Source organism: Oncorhynchus mykiss, chromosome Y, assembly GCF_013265735.2.
Source record: "Oncorhynchus mykiss isolate Arlee chromosome Y, USDA_OmykA_1.1, whole genome shotgun sequence".
NCBI lineage: Eukaryota > Metazoa > Chordata > Actinopteri > Salmoniformes > Salmonidae > Oncorhynchus > Oncorhynchus mykiss.
Window position 1 is genome coordinate 12,164,495 of NC_048593.1, and position 20,203 is coordinate 12,184,697.

Sequence of the window (20,203 nt, forward strand, 5' to 3'; positions counted from 1 at the left end):
TCACTGTGGTAGTTATCACACCACCACCACCACAAAATCACCAGAGACACAATTAGAACAAAAATAAGAGTGGTTTCCCCCCGCTCTAGCCATGCTGTGTGGCTTCTTTAAATTCGAAAGGAACATTTCAGCAATTTAACAGACACTCTTATACGAAGGGACTTGCTTTCAACTAGAGTAGGGAAGACAACGGCCATAAATTATGATCTTCACAAGTAAAAAATAACTTTAAGAGCAGTGATAATTATTCTGCAGATGCTGTTGAACTAAACGCCATTGGCTCAGCATGTTGGTACTGTGTATAGCTTAGCGATGGACTGTTACAATGACGGAGGTTTGATATGATTCTAAATTGATGGTCTGAGAGTAGCTACACACACTCCCAGGGTGGTGTATAGTCGCTAGGCCAGGAATAGAGCATCACACTAGAGCTCTATCGAGGAGAGGGCCTCTACCTATTGGAAACTTCTCCCCACTCCCATCTATCTCCCATACCTTCCCCACACACACACACACACACATTCGCTCTAATATCTTCCTTCCCACTTCCTCCCCCATACACCCCCCCCTCTTTCCCTCATCTGTTCTTCATCTCCTCCTCACCCCTAACCCACCCCCCACTCTCTTTCCCCTCTCATCCCTTTAGTTAGATACAGTCTAGTTCTCGTAAGAATATATTTTTATTCTCCCTCTCTTTCTAGCAGATGTGACCTCTCCAGATTTCCATTCCGGAAGCCCTCACCTACACACCACATTTTGCCTCAGATCCGGCCTGTTCCACCCGTCAACGTAACGCTGTCATAGTAACTATGTCATAGTAACACACCATTTCTCGGTAGAGGCCCACGCCACCAGCAGACTGGAAAACAGATGACGGTGTGAATGTGTAAAGGGGAGCCATGACTAAAGATATGCTACCATTATCAAATCTGTTTTATTTTCCCCAAATTCTGTTTTCTCCGTTTAGTTTTTCCAGGTTTTGTTTCTGTTTTTTTCTTCAGGTTTTCGCTCTCAAAATTACACTTTTTTATTATTATTTTTAAAAAAACTCAATTTTATGTTTTAAGGCCACAACAATGCTGAAACCACATCAAGAGACCACTTTATGTAGATGTTTAGTGTGTAGTTACTCTTTAGTTCCAGTGTACCTAGCAAGAGGCAGGTGTTTTTGTAGCGCACGTGTGGTGGTAGCATAGCAGTGGGAAGTAAGCAGTATAAAGCTCTCTCATACATTTATATGCAGATGATACGGTCTTATACTCAGCTGGCCGCCTCACCGGATTTTGTGTTAAATGCTCTACAACAAAGTGTTCTTAGTGTCCAGCAATATTTCTCTACCCCTAACCTTGTTCTGAACACCTCCAAAACAAAGGCCATGTGGTTTGGTAAGAAGAATGCCCCTCTTCCCACAGTTGTTATTACTACCTCTGAGGGTTTAGAGCTTGAGGTAGTCACCTCATACAAGTACTTGGGAGTATGGCTAGACGGTGCCCTGTCCTTCTCTCAGCACATATCAAAGCTGCAGGCTAAAGTTAAATCTAGTCTTGGTTTCCTCTATCATAATCGCTCCTCTTTCACCCCAGCTGCCAAACTAACCCCGATTCAGATGACCATCCTACCCATGTTAGATTACGGAGACAAAATGTATAGATCTGGAGGTAACGGTGCTCTCGAGCGGCTAGATGTCCTTTACCATTCGGCCATCAGATTTCCCACCAATGCTCCTTATAGGACACATCACTGCACTCTATACTCCTCTGTAAACTGGTCATCTCTGTATACCCGTCGCAAGACCCACTGGTTGATGCTTATTTATAAAACCCTCTTAGGCCTCACTCCCCCCTATCTGAGATATCCACTGCAGCCCTCATCCTCTACATTCAACACCCATTCTGCCAGTCACATTCTGTTAACTTCTTATGGCTTTGGGGCAGTACTTTGACATCTGGATGAGAAGCATGCCCAAAGTAAACTGCCTGTTACTCAGGCCCAGAAGCTAGGATATGCATATAATTGGTAGATTTTGATAGAAAATACTCTCAAGTTTCCAAAACTGTTAACATAATGTCTGTGAGTATAACAGAACTGACATGGCAGGCGAAAACGAATGGCGAAAACGAGTTTTTGGGATATAAAGAGGGACTTTATCGAGCAAAACAAACAATTATTGTGTAGCTGAGACTCTTGTGACTGCAACCATATGAAGATCTTCAAAGGTAAGTGATTAATTTTATCGCTATTTCTGATTTTTGTAATTCCTTTACTTGGTTGTAAAATGTTTGTATGCTTTTGTACGTGGGGCGCTGTCCTCAGATAATCGCATGGTATGCTTTCGCCGTAAAGCCTTTTTGAAATCTGACAAAGCGGCTGGATTAACCTCTCTGGGATATGTGGGACGATAGCGTCCCACCTCGCCAACAGCCAGTGAAATTGCAGGGCGCCAAATACAAAAAAACAGAAATCCCATAATTAAAGTTCCTCAAACATACAAGTATTTTACACCATTTTAAAGATAAACTTGCTGTAAATCCAGCCACCGTGTCCGATTTCAAAAAGGCTTTACGACGAAAGCACACCAAACGCAGTACCTAGTCGCAGAAAAACACAGCCATTTTTCCAGCCAAAGAGAGGAGTCACAAAAAGCAGAAATAAAGATAAAATTAATCACTAACCTTTGATGATCTTCATCAGCTGACACTCATAGGACTTCATGTTACACAATACATGTATGTTGAAGTCAGAAATAGCATTATAAATATTAACTTACCTTTGATGATCTTCTACATAATGCACTCCCAGGAATCCCAGTTCCACAATAAATGTTTGATTTGTTCGATAAAGTCCATCATTTATGTCCAAATACCTCCTTTTTGTTCGCGCGTTTAGTACACAATCCAAACTCACAAGGCACGGGCACGTCCAGGCGAAAGTTCAGACGAAAAGTAATGTTACAGTTCGTAGAAACATGTCAAACGAAGTATAGAATTAATCTTTAGGATGTTTTTATCATAAATCCTCAATAATGTTTCAACCGGAGAATTCCTTTGTCTGTAGAAATGTGAAGGAACGCAGCTAACGCTCACGTGAGCGCGCATGATCAGCCCATGGCACTCTGCCAGATCCCTGACTCAATCAGTTCTCATTCCCCCCTCCTTCACAGTAGAAGTCTCAAACAACATTCTAAAGACTGTTGACATCTAGTGGAAGCCTTAGGAAGTGCAATATGACCCCATAGACACTGTATATTCGATAGACAATGACTTGAAACACTACAAACCTCAGATTTCCCACTTCCTGGTTGGATTTTTTCTCAGGTTTTTGCCTGCCATATGAGTTCTGTTATACTCACAGACATCAAACAGTTTTAGAAACTTCAGAGTGTTTTCTATCCAAATCTACTAATACTATGCATATATTAGCAACTGGGCCTGAGTAGCAGGCAGTTTACTCTGGGCACCTTATTCATCCAAGCTACTCAATACTGCTCCCCAGTCCCAAAGAAGTTAACAATAAGTTAATCTTTAAGCCGATTTCTAACACTTGTATTTTTTATGGCTATTTTATTTTATTTTATTATGGCTATTTCTGTATTTTGAATTTGGCGCTCTGCAATTTCACCGGATCGAGGTGGGTCGCTACCGGAACGCCTGCGCCAGAAAGGTTAATGGTCCCCAAAGCAAACATATCCCTGAGTCGCTCCTCTTTTCAGTTCGCTGCAGCTAGCAACTGGAACGAACTGCAACAAACACTCAAACTGGACAGTTTTATCTCAATCTCTTCATTCAAAGACTCAAAAGACTCCTGGCCCAGGTTATCCAGGAAGGATATTGACCTCATCCTGTCAGTAAAGGATGCCTGGTTGTTCTTTAATAGTGCTTTTCTCATCATTTTAAATAAGCAAGCCCTGTTCAGAAAATGTAGAACTAAGAACAGATATAGCCCCTGGTTCACTCCTGACTTGACTGCCCTTGACCAGCACAAAAAGATCCTGTGGAGTTCTGAATTAGCATCGAATAGCCCCCGGGATATGCAACTTTTCAGGGAAGTCAGGAACCAATATACACAGTCAGTTAGGAAAGCAAAGGCTAGCTTTTCAAACAGAAAGTTGCATCCTGTAGCACTAATTCCAAAATGTTTTGGGACACTGTAAAGTTCATGGAGAATAAGAGCACCTCCTTCCAGCTTCCCACTGCACTGAGACTAGGAAACACTGTCAACACTGATAAATCCACGATAATCGAGAATTTCAATAAGCATTTTTCAACAGCCGTCCATACTTTCCACCTGGCTACCCCTACCCCAGCCAACATGCACCCCACGAAGCAACTTGAGCAGGTATATTCCAGCAGGTACAGTGCCTTGCGAAAGTATTCGGCCCCCTTGATCTTTGCGACCTTTTGCCACATTTCAGGCTTCAAACATAAAGATATAAAACTGTACTTTTTTGTGAAGAATCAACAACAAGTGGGACACAATAATGGAGTGGAACAACATTTATTGGATATTTCAAACTTTTTTAACAAATCAAAAACTGAAAAATTGGGCGTGCAAAATAATTCAGCCCCTTTACTTTCAGTGCAGCAAACTCTCTCCAGAAGTTCAGTGAGGATCTCTGAATGATCCAATGTTGACCTAAATGACTAATGATGATAAATACAATCCACCTGTGTGTAATCAAGTCTCCGTATAAATGCACCTGCACTGTGATAGTCTCAGAGGTCCGTCAAAAGCGCAGAGAGCATCATGAAGAACAAGGAACACACCAGGCAGGTCCGAGATACTGTTGTGAAGAAGTTTAAAGCCGGAGTTGGATACAAAAAGATTTCCCAAGCTTTAAACATCCCAAGGAGCACTGTGCAAGCGATAATATTGAAATGGAAGGAGTATCAGACCACTGCAAATCTACCAAGACCTGGCCGTCCCTCTAAACTTTCAGCTCATACAAGGAGAAGACTGATCAGAGATGCAGCCAAGAGGCCCATGATCACTCTGGATGAACTGCAGAGATCTACAGCTGAGGTGGGAGACTCTGTCCATAGGACAACAATCAGTCGTATATTGCACAAATCTGGCCTTTATGGAAGAGTGGCAAGAAGAAAGCCATTTCATAAAAATATCCATAAAAAGTGTAGTTTAAAGTTTGCCACAAGCCACCTGGGAGACACACCAAACATGTGGAAGAAGGTGCTCTGGTCAGATGAAACCAAAATTGAACTTTTTGGCAACAATGCAAAACGTTATGTTTGGCGTAAAATCAACACAGCTCATCACCCTGAACACACCATCCCCACTGTCAAACATGGTGATGGCAGCATCATGGTTTGGGCCTGCTTTTCTTCAGCAGGGACAGGGAAGATGGTTAAAATTGATGGGAAGATGGATGGAGCCAAATACAGGACCATTCTGGAAGAAAACCTGATGGAGTCTGCAAAAGACCTGAGACTGGGACGGAGATTTGTCTTCCAACAAGACAATGATCCAAAACATAAAGCAAAATCTACAATGGAATGGTTCAAAAATAAACATATCCAGGTGTTAGAATGGCCAAGTCAAAGTCCAGACCTGAATCCAATCGATAATCTGTGGAAAGAACTGAAAACTGCTGTTCACAAATGCTCTCCATCCAACCTCACTGAGCTCGAGCTGTTTTGCAAGGAGGAATGGGAAAAAATGTCAGTCTCTCGATGTGCAAAACTGATAGAGACATACCCCAAGCGACTTACAGCTGTAATCGCAGAAAAAGATGGCGCTACAATGTATTAACTTAATGGGGCTGAATAATTTTGTACGCCCAATTTTTCAGTTTTTGATTTGTTAAAAAAGTTTGAAATATCCAATAAATGTCGTTCCACTTCATGATTGTGTCCCACTTGTTGTTGATTCTTCACAAAAAAATACAGTTTTATATCTTTATGTTTGAAGCCTGAAATGTGGCAAAAGGTCGCAAAGTTCAAGGGGGCCGAATACTTTCGCAAGGCACTGTATATTTCACTGGTCATCCCCAAAGCCAACACTTCCTTTGGCCGCCTTTCCTTCCAGTTCTCTGCTGCAAATTACTGGAATGAATTGCAAAAGTCACTGAAGCTGGAGACATATCTCCCTCAATAACTAAACGCATCAGTTGTCAGAGCAGCTTACCGATCTCTGCACCTGTACACAACCCATCTGTAAATAGCCCACCCAACTACCTCATCCCCATATTATTTTTTTGTTCTTTTGCACCCCAGTATCTCTACTTGCACATCATCATCTGCACATCTATGACTCCAATGATAATGCTAAATTGTAATTATTTCGCCACTATGGCCTATTTATTGCCTTACCTCCCTAATCTTACTACATTTGTACACACTGTATATAGATTATTATATTGTGTTATTGACTATACGTTTGTTTATCCCATGTGTAACTCTGTGTTGTTGTTTTTGTCGCACTGCTTTGCATTAACTTGGCCAGGTCGCAGTTGTAAATGATAACTTGTTCTCAACTAGCCTACCCAGTTAAATAAAGGTGAACAAATAAATAAATAAAAACACATTTACACTCTTACTGACAGTTGTGGCTGCTTTGTGTGATGTATTGTTGCCTCTACCTTCTTGCCCTTTGTGCTGTTGTCTGTGCCCAATAATGTTCGTACCATGTTTTGTGCTGCTACCATGTTGTGTTGCTAACATGTTGTTGTTATGTTGTGTTGCTACCATGCTGTGTTTTCATGTGTTGCTGCCATGCTATCTTAGGTCTCTCTTTATGTAGTGTTGTCTCTCTTGTTGTGATGTGTGTTTTGTCCTATATTTATATTGTATTTGTTTTGTATTTTTAATCCCCGGCCCCCGTCCCCGCAGGAGGCCTTTTGCTAGTTAAATAAAGGTTATTTACATTTTTTTTTTAAATAGATTCTACCAAATAGCTGTAGGCTTAGTTTTATCACAAGCACTTACAGCTGGGAAGGCTGCAATTTGGACAGCACGTGAGCCAAATACATATTCCATAGAAGGATTTTGGAACCTCTAACCCTGGCACTCTAACTGTTAAACTCATTAGTATACTAACAATGGCTGCCAGTCCTGACTTGAATGGGAACTGCCCATCTATGGATCATATATCTATGGTTGTTTGCAGCTGTCAGTTTGCCTTTCACAAATGTATAAAAACAATTGTGAGAAAAATGCAGGCCTACCATTTGGAAAGTAAATGCTTAATGCTGAAAAGAGTGAACTAATCTGTCTGTAGAAGCAAACTATTTTTTTCACAGCAACTTTCAGCGATTCTGAGCAAACAGCACTTGAGATATTGGCACGAGCGCATCGGACATTACTGGTGAGTGGCCTATGAATCATTTTCATCATTGGGTGAGTCAGTGTCACTGGAAAGTTTATTTTGTAGCTTAATGTAGCCTACAGTGCATTTGTAAAGTATTCAGAAACCTGGACTTTTTCCACATTTTGTTATGTTTCAGCATTATTCTAGATGTTTTCCCCCACCAATCTACACACAATACCCCATAATATCAAAGCAAAAACAGCTTTTTAGAAATTTGTGCAAATGTATAACAAATTTAAAGCTGAAATATTACGTTTACATACAGTGCCTTGCGAAAGTATTCGGCCCCCTTGAACTTTGCGACCTTTTGCCACATTTCAGGCTTCAAACATAAAGATATAAAACTGTATTTTTTTGTGAAGAATCAACAACAAGTGGGACACAATCATGAAGTGGAACGACATTTATTGGATATTTCAAACTTTTTTAACAAATCAAAAACTGGAAAATTGGGCGTGCAAAATTATTCAGCCCCCTTAAGTTAATACTTTGTAGCGCCACCTTTTGCTGCGATTACAGCTGTAAGTCGCTTGGGGTATGTCTCTATCAGTTTTGCACATCGAGAGACTGAATTTTTTTCCCATTCATCCTTGCAAAACAGCTTGAGCTCAGTGAGGTTGGATGGAGAGCATTTGTGAACAGCAGTTTTCAGTTCTTTCCACAGATTCTCGATTGGATTCAGGTCTGGACTTTGACTTGGCCATTCTAACACCTGGATATGTTTATTTTTGAACCATTCCATTGTAGATTTTGCTTTATGTTTTGGATCATTGTCTTGTTGGAAGACAAATCTCCGTCCCAGTCTCAGGTCTTTTGCAGACTCCATCAGGTTTTCTTCCAGAATGGTCCTGTATTTGGCTCCATCCATCTTCCCATCAATTTTAACCATCTTCCCTGTCCCTGCTGAAGAAAAGCAGGCCCAAACCATGATGCTGCCACCACCATGTTTGACAGTGGGGATGGTGTGTTCAGCTGTGTTGCTTTTACGCCAAACATAACGTTTTGCATTGTTGCCAAAAAGTTCAATTTTGGTTTCATCTGACCAGAGCACCTTCTTCCACATGTTTGGTGTGTCTCCCAGGTGGCTTGTGGCAAACTTTAAACAACACTTTTTATGGATATCTTTAAGAAATGGCTTTCTTCTTGCCACTCTTCCATAAAGGCCAGATTTGTGCAATATACGACTGATTGTTGTCCTATGGACAGAGTCTCCCACCTCAGCTGTAGAATTCTGCAGTTCATCCAGAGTGATCATAGGCCTCTTGGCTGCATCTCTGATCAGTCTTCTCCTTGTATGAGCTGAAAGTTTAGAGGGACGGCCAGGTCTTGGTAGATTTGCAGTGGTCTGATACTCCTTCCATTTCAATATTATCGCTTGCACAGTGCTCCTTGGGATGTTTAAAGCTTGGGAAATCTTTTTGTATCCAAATCCGGCTTTAAACTTCTTCACAACAGTATCTCGGACCTGCCTGGTGTGTTCCTTGATCTTCATGATGCTCTCTGCGCTTTTAACGGACCTCTGAGACTATCACAGTGCAGGTGCATTTATACGGAGACTTGATTACACACAGGTGGATTGTATTTATCATCATTAGTCATTTAGGTCAACATTGGATCATTCAGAGATCCTCACTGAACTTCTGGAGAGAGTTTGCTGCACTGAAAGTAAAGGGGCTGAATAATTTTGCACGCCCAATTTTTCAGTTTTTGATTTGTTAAAAAAGTTTGAAATATCCAATAAATATTGTTCCACTTCATGATTGTGTCCCACTTGTTGTTGATTCTTCACAAAAAAATACAGTTTTATATCTTTATGTTTGAAGCCTGAAATGTGGCAAAAGGTCGCAAAGTTCAAGGGGGCCGAATACTTTCGCAAGGCACTGTATGTAAACGTAATATTTCAGCTTTAAATTTGTTATACATTTGCACAAATTTCTAAAAAGCTGTTTTTGCTTTGATATTATGGGGTATTGTGTGTAGATTGGTGGGGGAAAACATCTAGAATAATGCTGAAACATAACAAAATGTGGAAAAAGTCCAGGTTTCTGAATACTTTACAAATGCACTGTAGGCTACATTAAGCTACAAAATAAACTTTCCAGTGACACTGACTCACCCAATGATGAAAATGATTCATAGGCCACTCACCAGTAATGCCCGATGCGCTCGTGCCAATATCTCAAGTGCTGTTTGCTCAGAATCGCTGAAAGTTGCTGTGAAAAAAATAGTTTGCTTCTACAGACAGATTAGTTCACTCTTTTCAGCATTAAGCATTTACTTTCCAAATGGTAGGCCTACATTTTTCTCACAATTGTTTTTATACATTTGTGAAAGGCAAACTGACAGCTGCAAACAACCATAGATATATGATCCATAGATGGGCAGTTCCCATTCAAGTCAGGACTGGCAGCCATTGTTAGTATACTAATGAGTTTAACAGTTAGAGTGCCAGGGTTAGAGGTTCCAAAATCCTTCTATGGAATATGTATTTGGCTCACGTGCTGTCCAAATTGCAGCCTTCCCAGCTGTAAGTGCTTGTGATAAAACTAAGCCTACAGCTATTTGGTAGAATCTATTTAAAAAAAAAATGTAAATAACCTTTATTTAACTAGCAAAAGGCCTCCTGCGGGGACGGGGGCCGGGGATTAAAAATACAAAACAAATACAATATAAATATAGGACAAAACACACATCACAACAAGAGAGACAACACTACATAAAGAGAGACCTAAGATAGCATGGCAGCAACACATGAAAACACAGCATGGTAGCAACACAACATAACAACAACATGTTAGCAACACAACATGGTAGCAGCACAAAACATGGTACGAACATTATTGGGCACAGACAACAGCACAAAGGGCAAGAAGGTAGAGGCAACAATACATCACACAAAGCAGCCACAACTGTCAGTAAGAGTGTAAATGTGTTTTTATTTATTTATTTGTTCACCTTTATTTAACTGGGTAGGCTAGTTGAGAACAAGTTATCATTTACAACTGCGACCTGGCCAAGTTAATGCAAAGCAGTGCGACAAAAACAACAACACAGAGTTACACATGGGATAAACAAACGTATAGTCAATAACACAATATAATAATCTATATACAGTGTGTACAAATGTAGTAAGATTAGGGAGGTAAGGCAATAAATAGGCCATAGTGGCGAAATAATTACAATTTAGCATTAACATTGGAGTCATAGATGTGCAGATGATGATGTGCAAGTAGAGATACTGGGGTGCAAAAGAGCAAAAAAATAATATGGGGATGAGGTAGTTGGGTGGGCTATTTACAGATGGGTTGTGTACAGGTGCAGAGATCGGTAAGCTGCTCTGACAACTGATGCGTATAATTATTGAGGGGCTGAATAATTTTGCACGCCCAATTTTTCCGTTTTTGATTTGTTAAAAAAGTTTGAAATATCCAATAAATATCGTTCCACTTCATGATTGTGTCCCACTTGTTGTTGATTCTTCACACAAAAATACAGTTTTATATCTTTATGTTTGAAGCCTGAAATGTGGCAGAAGGTCGCAAAGTTCAAGGGGGCCGAATACTTTCGCAAGGCACTGTAAGTATTCAGAACCTGTACTCAGTACTTTGTTGAAGCACCTTCGGCAGCGATTACAGCTTCGAGTCTTCTTGGGTATGACTCTACAAGCTTGATATACCTATATTTGGGGAGTTTCTCCCATTCTTCTCTGCAGATCATCTCAAGCTCTGTCAGGTTGGATGGGGAGCATCGCTGCACAGCTATTTGCAGGACTCTCCAGAGATGTTCAATCAGGTTCAAGTCTGGGCTCTGGCTGGGCCACTCAAGGACATTCAGAGATTTGCCCCGAAGCCACTCCTGCGTTGTCTTGGCTGTGTGCTTAGGGTCATTGTGTTGGAAGGTGTACGTTCGCCCCCCAGCCCTCCTGAGTGCTCTGGAGCAGGTTTTCATCAAGGACCTCTGTACATTTATCCGTTCATCTTTCCCTTGATCATGACAAGTCTCCCCCTCCCTGCTGCTGAAAAACATCACCACAGCATGATGCTGCCACCATGCTTCACCATAGGGACGGTGCCAGGTTTCCTCCAGACATGATGATTGGCATTCAGGCCAAAGAGTTCAATCTTGGTTTTATCAGAGCAGTGAATCTTGTTTCTCATGGTCTGAGAGTCTTTAGGTACCCTTTAGAAAACTTAAAGCGGGATGCCTTTTACTGAGGGGTGGCTTCCGTCTGGCCACTCTACCATAAAGTCCTGATTGGTGGAGTGCTGCAGTGATAGTTGTCCTTCTGGAAGGTTCTCACATCTCCACAGAGGAACTCTCAAGCTCTGTCAGAGTGACCATCGGGTTCTTAGTCACCTCGCTGACCAAGGCACGCCTCCCCTGATTGCTCAGTTTGGCCGGGCGGCCAGCTCTAGGAAGAGTCTTGGTGGATCCAAACATCTTCCATTTAAGAAGGAGTCACAGTTTTTGGGACCTTCAATGCTGCAGAAATGTTTTTGTACCCTTCCCCAGATCTGTGCCTCGACACAATCCTGTCTCAGAGCTCTATGGACAATTCCTTCAACCTCCCGGGTTGGTTTTTGCTTTGACATGCATTGTCAACTGTGGGGCCTTATATGGACAGGTGTATGTCTTTCCAGATCATGTCGAATCAATTGAATTTACCACAGGTGGACTCCAATCAAGTTGCAGAAACATCTCAAGGATGATCAATAGAAACAGGATGCACCTGAGCTCAATGTTAATTATCATAGCAAAAGGTCTGAATGCTTATGTAAGTAAGGTATTTCTGTTTTTTGCTAAAATTTCAACAACAACAAAAAACTTTTTTGTTTTGTCATTATAGGGTATTGATGAGGAAAAATAGAAAGGCTGTGAGAAAATGTGAAAAAGTCAAGGGGTATTTTCTGAAGGGTCTGTATATAGACGAGGATTCTGGTTGCCTCTTCAGAATGTTGCAATAAATATGAATCCCTCATGCATTCATTCATTTATGATAAACTTGGACGAATTAATGAACGTTCAAACATTTAGTTGAATCCTTGCTAAGTTAGTCCCGTGTAGCTCAGTTGGTAGAGCATGGCACTTGCAGCGCTAGGTTTTTTGTCGGTCCAATTCCCAAGGGGGACAAGTCTGAAAATGTATGGACTCAATACTGAAATCACTCTGGATAAGAGCGTCTGCTGAATGACTAAAATGTTCAACATATTGTTGAATTCCATTATAATGTCTGGAGACAGAGAAGAGGGCATGTTGAGAGTGGCACTGGATAACAGCTCACTCTTACCATACACTTCTATTTACCTCTCCACTCTCTCTCTCTATATATATTTATTTTTTTTAGATTTTTTTTATCTCTCTCTCTACTTTTCACCCATCTGTCTCTCTTTCTCTTGCTCCTCCCTGAATGAGGCATCTGATATAGAACAGCAATTACAAATTCGCTCCATTCACAAATGAGTCAGGAGGTCTAACACACACATTCACCGTCTCCCACTGTTACCCCTGTTGAATAAGATTTCCAATGTATTCATTATGCAAATACACTTGAAACTGAACTCTCACACCATGACATGATTACCATTGTCGTGTGTGTGGCTATATTACCCTATATGTGCAGATATGAACATCCAAAGTTGTCCTCTGAACATAATGGTCCGGTTTCCCAGACAGAGATTAAGCCTCGTCCTGGCCTGACAATGCTCTGACGGAGGATCTCGATTGAAAGTGCTTTTTAGTCGAGGACTAGCTTTAATCTCTGTCCAAGAAACGGATCCAATAACTTTTCAATGCCAACGGATCATGTGGCAATAGAACTAATTCAATTCCATTCTATTCGTCAGCCGGTGCCCGTTGGTTCCGCGAGTGAGTCACCGGTCAAGCGCGGTGAGTCAACAAAGATTGCACGCATCAGCCAGGTCTCATCAGACGTGACACGAGCGTCATTTACCGCACACCGACACATTTACAGCCACGTCTGTCGGACACAATGTCCCCACGTTAGCAGTGACCTGTGACTGACTGCTTGTGCTGTGTTCCTCAGAGAGAGACGCGGGTCAAGTCTTACCAACTGGACTCTACCCTCTGGTTTGTAAATGTGGTCACCTTTGTGTATATCTTATACATTATTAATGGCGCCTTCATAAGCCCTTTATAAGACATTATAAGGCTATAAAGGGTGCATGCCATAGGATACGTGGATTAATGGTTGTAAGTCATTTGAAGCGTTGTAGTTCGTGAAGGGTTCGTTCGTTTAACTGATAAATCAAGAGGAACCCCTCGGATATCCAACTCATTCCAAACAAACCCTTGGTTATTGCAGTTACATAGTTATTCAATAGGCTACCACCACATGCAGGGGCTCCTAAATTCCATAGGCAATTTTTCTTATATAGGCTATGCATTTAAAATCTATATGAACATGCTTGACTAGGTACCCTACACCTACTTAATTTAAATGTAGCATTGTTGTTATCAAAAGAGCAATGATTCTGAAAAATAATGAACCAATGTTTACAGACAACAGAATGCAAGCTGCATGCAACATTGTGTGACTACAGTCTTGATATTTATTGGATTGCATTGGTGTCTCACCTGCGTTTCCGATCCTTGTGCAGCTACCCTTGAGGAGGTAGGATAGGAATTAAATGTCCGATTCCTTTGATGCCTTCAAGTTACAACTCCCGAAAAAACATCGGTATTTTTCCGAGTTCAAATAGAGTGGCGCGGCGAAGCCACGCGTAATGGACGTTGACTGCGGAGTATGGTGCGGTCTGTCTTTCTACCTTCCAACAAGTTTTAAGACTTTCTGTTCGAATACAACAGCATTTAGTTGTTTATCCGTTTCAGTAAACCAGCAAATCTCGAAGCATTTTAGTTTAGTCTAAATGTGCCTATTCCTGCCTGGAGAAAACGTCGGAACTCCGACCGTTTTCTGTATTGTCTTGGAACAATCGGAAAAAATTGCGAAAAAAACGTTTGCACAAGCCTGCAACCTAATATTTTGCAGAAATTATATATATATATATATATATATATATATATATATATATATATATATATATATATTATAATTTGTTTAAGTCAACAACGCAGAGATGTTCTGTATTTTGTGAATAGCATGTGAGGTGAAGTGGCTGGCAAATTCAATGAATATATTTCAGAGCAGCGAATTCTAACTCCCTGCAGGGCTGCGTCTGTGACCTCCCCGAAAAACTTCTCACCGCGCAGTGTGTGCGTTGTGTGCGCGTGTTTTGGAGGGTGGGGGGTTACAGATCTGGGAGATCCTGAAGGAGACCTCCCCCTTCCCTGCTTGCCTCTGTCGCCCCACCCTCCGTCTCAATTGCAGGAACTCCAAATTATTTTAGCCTACGCTGTAAACCTATAGGTCTGTCCCAAATAAAACAAAGAGTTCTCTACTGACTTGACTGACCAAAACACGGCATAATTTGGAAATAGACAGTAACCTATGTTTGTTTGTGTATTGGCTACATTCTCATAGGCATTGATTACTCATAGTTGTTGTCCACTGCATTTTTAACTATGACCTAACAGGGAAATTGCCTTCATATCTTGTTGGGAGGGAGAGCCCTGCTGTGTGAGTTGTGGGAGGAGGGGGGCTGACTGGCTAAGCAGTAATGTAACTGGGCCTGGTCTAAGTAGGTTGTACAGTTGATTAAAATAAGAGGAAAGCAATGCCGAGAGAGAAACGCACACTGTTATGTTTTGTCTGCGTCCATTTACAGGAAACCTTGGGATGGGATACTGTATGTTGGCTGGCTACAGTAGGAATGGCTGTTTTATAATTAGCAGTAAATGCTATTAGGCTGTGATGAATGGACTGTAAGGAGTGATAGAGATGTGATACAGACAGTAAACGCGGTCCTTACATTCAGTACATTAAGTATGTGTGTGCGTGTGTGTGTGCGCGCGCGCGTGCGTGCGTGTGATGGATGAACTGTGAAGGGTGTTACAAGCTGTACTTCCTGGTGTTGTCAATAATGTCCAAATTTGAACTACTTTCCTAGCATACATTAGAGATCCCAAAGTGGAAAATAACCCAATAACATGTATTTATGGGGTACCTCATAGAATCTATTCTATCTATCTATCTGACTGTTTATCAGTCTGTCCGATAGTGTGCAAACTCCACTGAAGACAGGTTAGTGTGGTGCTATATAAGGAATACGCGCTGTCTACAAATGCTTAATAAAATGCAAGCAAACTAATAAAAGGCCCCTAAATTCAATAAATAAGCCTGCAGTTATATTTGTATACATAGGCTATCTCAGTTGGATGGAGTGACACCATGCAGTCACAGATCGCTAACCTAGATCACATCGCTAAATACCACACATGTTGCACTACAAAGCAGCACTCCTCACATTGTTCTGGTTAATCTGCTGTTAATGCAGACACAGAGTCTGCGCCCTGAGTGTGTGACACACACACACACACACACACACACACACACACACAGACACACACACACACACACACACAGGGCCTGGTCCGCACTATGGCTTTCCTAAAAACACCTCATAAACCGAAAGCTTCTTTTCTCCTCTGGTGGCTGTGTGTGTGCAGAAGCAAGTGTGTATGCATGTGTGAGTTTGTGTGTGTGTCTGTGTAGGGTGGGGCATAGGCAGGGTAGGCGGGCAGCATTGCACCCAGACCACATCACATGTGTGAGCGGGGGGGCACATATGGAGCTGGTTGCTGCTGACGCCACATTGGGGGTGTATGTGGGGGAGTGGGAGGGGGGACTGGACGATGAGAAATGAGAATGAGGAGGGGAACAGGAGGTCCTAAACCAGTGGTTTATTTTTTTAAGCACAATTGTTTCTAGTTCCACCCCAGCCAGCACTGTCTCTAGCCCCGGAGACAATCAGCTTCACATACCATTAAGGAAACACTAACCCTAACACTAACACCGTGTGTTTATTCTCTGGATTAGAGAATAAACAGCTCTGATTGCCTCGTTATTGCGGAGCCCCAAACACCCCTCTACTATATTTAAAAGGTGACCAGAGATCTGCCTTACACACACACACACACACACACACACACACACACACACACACACACACACACACACACACACACACACACACACACACACACACACACAAGTAGCATAGCCAGAAATGTGTTGGTGGGTGGGCCTGCGGAAATTTGGGTGGGGGGGACAGCTAACTTCTTGCAATTGTAGACATTTTGCAATGGGGTAAAGAGAAAAATGTGCCGTTTTATAGCTAATCTCATGCTATTCTACACATTTTGCCATGAGGCTGAGAGAACATTCAGCATTTTTTAAGCTAACTCAAGCACAAATATAGGTGTGTTGACTTTGATAAAGGCGCTGGATTATGACCTGTCTTGTTGGCTAAATGAACAAATGAACAAGGCAGTGGCATGGTGCATATACAGCCAGGCCATCCGCGATACAAATCAGTATTGTCCCGGTCCGAGGACGGCGGGAGACGATGTGGAAACCGGCCACTCGGGGCAACAGTGAGTGCTGTTACCTTCAAGTAGGGTTTTCGTTTTGCTAGGTCATTGGGGGTGGAGATGGCATATGGTTGTAAGCCTATGGTTGTAAGCATGTGCCTCTGGTCCAAGGTTGCATGTTTAAATCCAGCAATAGAAAGTTGTTTTTGAGATTTTATTTTTAAGCCTATCCCAAACTTTATCTCTTACCTTAACCATCAAGAGTTGATGCCTAACCTTAAGATTTTGGAGTTAATACCTAAACGTAACCTTAAACACTTTGAAATTTGATGTTTGGAAGAAATTTGACATTTGAGAAACTTGGATGAGTGTCTAATTCTGACGTGAGACTGTGAGAGCTAGTTCTGCATATAGCCTTAGAAGCACAATGACATATGCCTCAATGCGGTCATATTCGTGCAGTGGAGGCTCTGAAGGGGAGGACCATCCTCTTCAGTGAATTTCATAAAAATAGCGAAACACTTAAAAAGTAATACTTTTTTAGATAAAACTACAGTAAACATATTCACATGTCACCAAATAATGTCACCAAATAATAATACAGCAGTCTGTATGGTAGCACCATGGTGTAGCCGGAGGACAGCTAGCTTCCATCCTCCTCTGTGTACATTGACTTCAAGACAAAACCTAGGAGGCTCATGGTTCTCACCCCCTTCCATGGACTTACACAGCAATTATGACAACTTCCGGAGGATGTCCTCCAACCTATCACAGCTCTTGCAGCATGCTGAAATGTTGTCCACCCAATCAAAGGATCAGGAAATTAAATCTAGTACTGAAAGCATAAGCTACAGCTAGCTAGTACTGCAGTGCATAAAATGTGGTGAGTAGTTGACTCAAAGAGATAGAAAGACAACAGTTAAACTGTTTTGAAAAATTAATTTATTCAAAAATCAAGGAGAAGCAAGAGAGAGATGTTTTGTCATTTTTTTCACTTTCACTTACTTAGTTAGCAAATTCAGCTAGCTGGTTTAGCCTACTCAAACACCTGGCTATGACTATCCAACATAACACTGGTGTAACGGCTGTTGGAAGGAGAGGACCAAGGTGCAGCGTGGTATGTGTCCATATTTATTTAATGAACACTGAAATCACAAAAATAACAAAGCGAACGATGAAACAGTTCTGGCTGGTGCAGACACACAACACAGAAAACAACTACCCACAACTCAAGGGCGAAACCAGGCTAAGTATGGTTCTCAATCAGAGACAATGATTGACAGCTGCCTCTGATTGGGAACCATACCAGGCCAAACACATAGAAATACAAACATAGAACAAAACATAGAATGCCCACCCCAACTCATTGCTGCTATAACAGCCTCCACTCTTCTGGGAAGGCTTTCCACTAGATGTTGGACCAACCTAAAATAGAGACATAAAAAAAGGAACTAAGGTCAGGACGTGACAACTGGAATTCTTCCAAGTCAAGATAAACTTTTGATTGTACTAATTTATTGCCAACGGGGCCCGCCGGTGTAACTGCTGAACTGCTTACTGACTGTACACTGTACTGCGTGATCGTAGTGGTTTTTGTGCAAGGCGCTATTGAATGTGTCACTGTCCATGTGTCACTGTATGTCACCTCAAATGTTTCTCTCAACCTGTTTGCATCTACGTTGTAAACTTTCATTCATAGGCTAGGTTGTAGCAACCTCATGATGTGGGTATGGGGAACATTTGACTATCATGTAGTAGCATACACCCATCGATGCTGCGTGAATGGAATATGAATGACAGTCATCGAATATGCTATAATAGAAATAAGGCCATGCTCATGAAAACAAATAATCGTCCTCCCTCATTTTAAACAGCACCGACCGCCACTGTATTTGTGTCTTATTGGGGATGTGGCTTTCAGTTAGTTATTTTTGGCCACCCATCCCATGAGAGTCAATGTCATTCCAGTTCATCTGAATGTCATTCCAGTGCACTGCTTGCTATGAATACAATCTGATGGTTTTTGCATGCTTAGGTAAAAATAATAATGTCCCGTTTGGAACACTGACAAGTAGAGCAAAAAAAAAGTATTACAATAAAACACTGTTTTTGTCTGATCTGATTGGGTGGACCTCGCTCCCCAGTGGGTGGGCCCGGGCCAACCCGGCCTACACAGCTGACACACACACATACACACCAGGACACATAAGGACGTTACCAACTGTAGCAGGCTTAGTCCAGTCCAGCCCCAATCCTCTCCCCAGACCCTAACCCGGCCTTGTCAAGTCACACCAGTCCTCTCCCTCTAGCACAGTAAATACTGTGAGACCCTTGTTCTCAGCCCTGACCATGCCACTGATCTCAGGCCTGTCTAAGTCACTGTAACCCCAACACACAGATACTGTACATACGCTCAAGCACACGCAGGAGCACACAAGGACATCAAGTCATGACCACTACTGCTTAGTATGCACATTTTTTTCAGGCCTGCCAAGCTGTGTGTGTGTGTGTGCCTTCTGTCTTCTGGCCTAGCCCTGTGTGGTCAGGCTGACCTCAGAAGAGCAGTGAAATATGTGTTTGTATGTGTACGTGTGTGTGTTTGTATGTGGCTTTTATATGAGGCTGTTTTATTGGGCGTCGCCCGGGACGACCTCGGAACACAGAGGGTGACATGACATGAGGAACCAAAATGGTTGCCGAGAGAGAAAGAGGAGGGCAGAGGTAGAAAGGGGGGATGGGGGGGGAAGGGAGAGGGAAGCAAAGAGAGGAGGGTGGAGAAGGAGAGGGAGGAGGATGGGGGAGACTCCAAAACCCTCGAAACCACAGTTCTTATGTGAGGCACATAACATCCTAGAACAGGATTTAAAATATGAAACATTCCCACGAACCAACAGGAACATCCTGGAAGGAGCCTTCTTAAAGACATTCATGGTCTGTAGAAACGCGTCATTACGTCTGTGTGTCGAAGGAGAGGACACTTGGTGCATTTAGCCACCTCCTCCAGTAGTCCTAGATTCGCTCCACAGGCAGGGTGAGCCAAGGTGGGCATGAGTGATGACCATGCCTGCCTCTCTGTGTCTGGTCAGGTCCCCCCACCTCTTCACTCTCACTTAAATAGGCACAGAATCAGCTAACATTAACTAAACCATACACACAGCTCAAGAAGTGAAATAAACACACAACCCTCAAGCAGTCAAACCCTAACCTCTCATTACACACACCCACTCGATCACCTCATCTTATCTTTTTCAGCTATCCTCTCCACATCTCTGCCTTCTCTCTCTCCTTCCCTCTCTTCTGTCTGTCTCCAGTGACAGTATGCCAGCTCAACTAAGGACCTGGTCCTTAGATGAGCTCATCTAAGGACCAGCTGCTGGAGGGAAAATGGTTGCTGTTGCTGAGTCACCAACTGCCCACAGGGCACACACTGGTT

General features: G+C 42.3%; 1 protein-coding gene across 2 annotated transcripts in view; it reads right to left on the reverse strand.

The window, feature by feature from the left end:
* The window catches only part of fgfr1b (fibroblast growth factor receptor 1b), a 28,479-nt gene extending 14,129 nt beyond the window's left edge, over positions 1–14,350 (reverse strand). For both annotated transcript variants that reach the window (XM_036968018.1, XM_021590656.2), the window contains exon 1: positions 13,915–14,350. The gene's annotated coding sequence lies outside the window, so the exon portion shown is untranslated. The remainder of the gene's footprint in view (positions 1–13,914) is intronic.
* Between the last annotated feature and the right edge of the window lie 5,853 nt (positions 14,351–20,203).